Genomic DNA, 6,000 nt, shown 5'->3' with positions numbered 1-6,000 from the left:
AAGTAATCTCATGTCCTCTTTTTGCCCTTCTGATTTCCCTCTTAAGTATACTTCCACTGCCTTTATACTCTTCTAGGGATTCATTTGACCTCTGCAGTCTATACCTGACATATGCTTCCTTCTTTTTCTTGACCAAAAACTCAATTTCTCTAGTCACCCAGCATTCCCTACATCTACCAGCCTTGCTCTTGACCCTAAAAGGAACATTCTGTCTCTGGACTCTCGCCTCATTTTTGAAGGCTTCCCATTTTCCAGCCATCCTTTTACCTGCAAACATCCACCCTCAATCAACTTTTGAACGTTCTTGCCTAATACCTTCAAAATTGGCCTTCTTCCAAATTAGAACATTAACTTTTAGATCCGGTCTATCCTTTTCCAATACTATTTTAAAACTAATAGAATTATGGTCACTGGACCCAAAGTGCTTCCCCAATGACACCTCAGTCACCTGCCCTGCCGTATTTCCCAAGAGCAGGTCAAGTTTGCACCCTTTCCAGTAGGTACATCCACACACTGAAATCAGAAAATTTTCTTGTACACATTTAACAAATTCCTCTTCATCCAAGCCCTTAACACAATGGCAGTCCTGGTCTATGTTTGGAAAGTTAAAATCCCCTACCATAACCATCCGAATATTCTTACTAATAACTGAGATCTCCTTACAAATTTGTTTTTCAATTTCCAGCTGACCATTGGGTATCTATAGTACAATTCCAATAAGGTGATTATCCCATTCTTATTTCTCAGTTTCACCCAAATAACTTCCCTGGATGTATTCCCAGAAATATCCTCCCTAAGTACAGCCATAACGTTATCCCTAATCAAAAACACCATTCCCCTCTTCTCTTGCCCTCCTTCTATCTTTCCTATAGCAGCTATACCCTGGAACATTAAGCTGCCAGTTCTGTCCATCCCTGAGCCATGTCTCTGTGATTGCTATGATATCCCAGTACCATGTTCCCAACCATGTCCTGAGCTTATCTATCTAACCCGTTAGGCCTCTTGCATTGAAATAAATATAGTATAATTTATCTGTCCTACCTTGTTCTCTGCTTTGTTCCTGCCTGCCCTGTTTGACTTGCTCCTTTTCTGAACTGTACCAGTCTCAGACTGATCTCTTTTCTCACAATCAGGTGCAATCTGTCCTTCTTATAAAGGTCACTTCTACCCCAGAACAGATTCCAATAATCCAAAAATGTCAATCCTGCTCCTCTGCACCAGCTCCTCAGCCACACATTCATCTGCTCTATCCTCCTATTCCCTACCCTCACCAGCTTATGGCACCAGCGGTAATCCAGATATTACTACCCTCGAGAACCTCCTTTTCAAATTCCTGCCTAACTTCCTATATTGTCTCCTCAGAATCTCATCTTTCTCGCTTCCTATGTTGTTAGTTCCAATGTGCACAAAGAGCGCCGGCTGGTCCCTTTCCCCTTTGAGAATATTCTGCACCCTCTCCGAGATATCCTTGATTCTGGTACTAGGGACGCAACACACCATTCTGATGTCTTGCTGTCAGCAGCAGAAACGTCCGTCTGTGCCTCAGACTAGACAGTCCCCTATCACAATCGATCACTCAGAACCTGGCATACCGCTCGTTACATTGGAGCTGGCCTCGGTACCCCCAGAAACCTGGCTGTCAGTGCTACATTCCCCTGAGAGTCCATCATCCCCTACATTTTCCAGAACAGTGTATCTGTTTGAGATGGGGATAGCCACAAGAGACTCCAGCACTACCTGCCTCCCTCTTCTATCTCTCCTGGAGGTAACCCATCTACCTGACTGTATCCTCAGTTTATCTCCCTTCCTGCAACTGCCATCCATCACACCCCCTAGTTCTTCTAAATTCCTCATGGCCTCCAAGTGCTGTTCCAACTGATCAATGCAATCCGATAGGATTTGCAACCAAACACACTTCATGCCTTCTTGCAGATATAATCATCAGTAACATGGAAATTCTCCCTAATCTACTACATCTGACAGGAAGAGCACATCACTCCACTAAAAGGCCATCTTCGCACCTTAAACTACAGACACAGGAAATAGCATTTTACTGGTCTAAAAACATTGCTCCATACTAACTTAGTACCTACGTTTTATACTTTTAAAGTTTAATCAAGAGACAAATCTCAGTAAAACATATATACAAGATGGAACCCACTCTACTTACTATTGTAGATTTACAAAAAAATAGTTAGGCTACACTTTAAAAAGCTACTTAGCTACTCCCCTGCTGTAAGCTCTCCTAGGTTTCTCCAAGGTGAAATGTGAATTTCGCTGTTGGTTAAATTTTTTTGTTAATTTTTTTTCATCTTATTTGTATCTCTCAAGAAATTTTCAGTGGCAGGTTACGAACAACTGTGAATCAAACATTGTCTTGTGAAGCAGATCTTTACTAAACCTTGCATATTGTCAAACAATGCTAAGTCTACAACAGCCATTTAAACTGTAACATACAATAATTACTTTCTAAAATAAGCTTAGATTGAATGCTGGGTTATTTGCAATATGAAGAAAAGGAATTCTAATATCAATGTATTACTACATCATCTATTGGAAACATAAAAACAGCCAAAAGCAGAAGATATCTCAGTTCTGGCTACTCGTTCCAAACGCCATATGTATTTTCTATGCAAAACAGAACATGCTGGAGCACTTAATGAATGCAACAAATTAAATGATGTTACATTAAATTATAATACAGCTGTGAATTTTGCCTTGCTAGACTTGAACTTCATCAAATCAACGCCGAATGTGCAAAGCTTCACACTATAATATCCATTATAATGTTAGAACTTTGACAAAACCCAGAAGTCTGGTGAAACTGACTGGAATTTGAACGATCAAAAGGGAAGACTGTGTTCCAACGATAGGCATCAACAAGTAAATGACAACAAACGCTGATGGTGCAAAGCAAATATGGTGCTCTTCAAAAGAAAAAAAATGACTTCAGGTTGTAGACCTGCTCGCCAAGCCAGTGTGTTTGACTGCAGGCGTTGTGTCACCCTGCTAGATAATATTGTCAGTGCGTCTCTGTTGAAGCTTCAATGCTCTGTCCCTCTTCTTATTTATATGCCTCAGTTTGCTGGGGTGGTTGGCATCACTTCCGGTTCTGTTTGTCAGTGGTTTGTATATCGGGTCCGGTTCAATGTGTTTGTTGATGGAGTTTCAGCTGGAATGCCAGGCCTCCAAGAATTCGCTGGCATGTCTCTGTTTGACTTATGCTATACAAACCACTGAAAAACAGATGGGAAGTGATGCCAACCACCCCAGCAAACCGAGGCATATAAATAACAAGCGGGACAGAATACCAACGCTTCACCGGAGGCGCACTGATGATGTTACTTAGCAGGGTGACGAAACATCCACATTAAAACGCACCAGCTCGGCGAGCAAGTCTACAACCTCATCCACAACCTGAGCTACAAATCTCAAAAAATTTTTCAAATGACTTCAATTCAGAGTCTGACCCAAAATTAGAGTGGGAGTGGGAAGTAATAAGGGACATGGATCAGACAGTCAACTGTGCTGTAGACCATAGGTAATTAAGAATCCTTAGCAAGAGAAAAGGAACAGCATTTTGAAAACACTTGTGTAGAAGGTGGCAGTCAGAACAGATGCTTTGTAGACAGAAAAAATGGGAAGGGTAGAATACAGCACTCACAGGAAAGAGGGCAAGAAAACTACAGTGATCAATGAGTTATGGTAAATATTATTCAACAGCCAAACCCCAGAAATGGAGATAAAAAAGTCAGGTAAGCAAAGGGAAGAGACAGAAATGGAAGGATGGAGAAAGGTGGAAATTGAAAAAGTTTTTCTACTTCAGGAAAGAGGACATCAATGTAGCCATCAAATTTACCCCAACAGGTAGATGAGGCACTAGAACAAAAAAAAATTCCTTCATCCCATGAAAAGCCAGCTTCGTCATGGCCCACATAGATTCTTAGAGACACGTTTTATTGAGAAGAAGCGAGTGGAGTCCAAGTACGTGAAAGTACATGATTAATGCCCTTTCAATCCAGGAAATTTCCAAATAGTTATAAATTCTGCAGCTTTTGTTTCCCAATAGTCCTTTTTTATATAGTAAGGTATTGCTAACTGTATTTATCCAATTCTCTTTCAATGTTGTTTTTCAATAATATTCTACTACTCTTTGAGATTGTTGTTGGGATCTGGAATACACAGAGTAAAAGTTCCGTTGAGTCACCGCCTGTTCTTTTGCCAAATATCTTAAATCTATGATCTCAGGAAACCGACATTCCTTACTTTATCAAAACCATAATGATTGTGAGCATTTCTAGAAGATCCCTTAACTTTTTCTTCCAAGAAAGAAAACCCCAGCTTTTCCAATGTCTTCAAATAACTATCCTTCATCTTAATGCCATCCTTTCCAAAGAATATGTCACATTTCATTGAAACAAACACCACTTAGGATTTTCATTTTGGATTAGAAAGACATATTAAATGCCTGTCAGTGAACACACTTGATTTTTAAAAAATTATTAAAGATTCTATTTTTGTACAAATATTCACAAGTGGTTAGACACTCTCAGCATAAGAATTTGCCCATTGAAGACAGAGATGAAGAAGAATTTTTCTCTCAAAGGAGAATGAATTTGGGGAATATTTCACAGCAGAAGTCTGTAAAGGCTGGATTATTAAGTATATTCGAGGCTGAGATAGACAGATGTTTAATCAGCAAGGGAATAAAAAGGTCATGAGGAAAAGGCACGAAAGCAGAACTGAGGATTATCAGATCAGCCACGATCTCATCAAATAGCAAATGGTCAACTTCTGCTTCTAGGTTTATGGTCACTTCAATCAAATTACGACCACAACAAAATCCAACAAGAACTTGCTGATCTTGCACCTTAAATAAAGCACTTAAATCTAGTTTTGCCTGAACTAATTTATCACAAATCAATGTGTACTAAAGTTGTACTAAAACTATCTTTCTCCCAACAAGTAAACCATTTACACAGTGTCTGAACAGCTCAAATCAAGTTACTTTTCACTCATAGTCAGACATGGATTTCAACTATTATATGCAAGACATACAACAGTTCCTGTAAACTGAAGTGGAAAGTACAGTGACTTTTTTTGCAACAACAGCTGGTGTTTTGTCGTGTCTTTGCTGACAGCCTGAAAACTAAATATTTAAGTTAATTCAATGACTTGCTCACAAGTGTACCAGGGTAAAAAGCAGGTCTGGAGTTTAAAAATTCAATTCCATCAAGGAAATTACAAAATGGCACCTAGCAAAGTGTAGCCAGTGATAATAGTCTCATTTTTACACAAGCCCTTGAGATGGAGGTCGCGTTCCTCCCACTCCAGTTCAATGGGTTCTGATTCTGAAATGTTAAGTCCAATTCATGTTCTGCAGATTTTGACACATGTGGAGTAAGTGATACTTGTTGAGTCAGATAATTAAGTGTAGGGAGGTCTATAAGTTCACATATTCCCTGCATCTGCATATTCCTGAGTTCCCATGGTGTGTTCAGTGCATTCTCAAATGAAGCTTCTCTATTTTGATCAGTCACAAGCCAGGGAATCCGAACTCGATGAGGATGTTAGTGCATTTAGGCATATCTGGCAGTCAGAACAAATGCTTTGGAGACAGACAAAATGGGAAGAGTAAAATACGGCACTCGCAGGAAAGAGCACAAGAAAACTGTAGTGATCAATGAGTTATGGTAAATATTAATGAACGGCTGTCCTCCTGGGAACTTTTTGCCCTGGCTGAGATCTGAGTAGTGCAATCACTTCAGCAATCTGGTGTCATGCATACGAATGACAAGTCTTATGTAGATCTTTAAATTCTCCCACATTGTTTTTTCACCCTACTTAACCACCTTCAAACTTGCGTCACCACTCGTGTCCCCTGGCTCTGGTTATCTACATAGGTGTCTCTTCTCTAGACCTCATTACTTACCAGCAAAGCTTTCTCTGCACTCTGTTTTGGAATTCATTAACTAAATTTCTCTGTTCTTCAACCTCAAG

Source organism: Rhincodon typus, chromosome 3 (genome assembly GCF_021869965.1).
Source record: "Rhincodon typus isolate 14 chromosome 3, sRhiTyp1.1, whole genome shotgun sequence".
NCBI classification, from domain to species: Eukaryota; Metazoa; Chordata; class Chondrichthyes; order Orectolobiformes; family Rhincodontidae; genus Rhincodon; species Rhincodon typus.
This window is presented reverse-complemented; position numbering follows the sequence as displayed.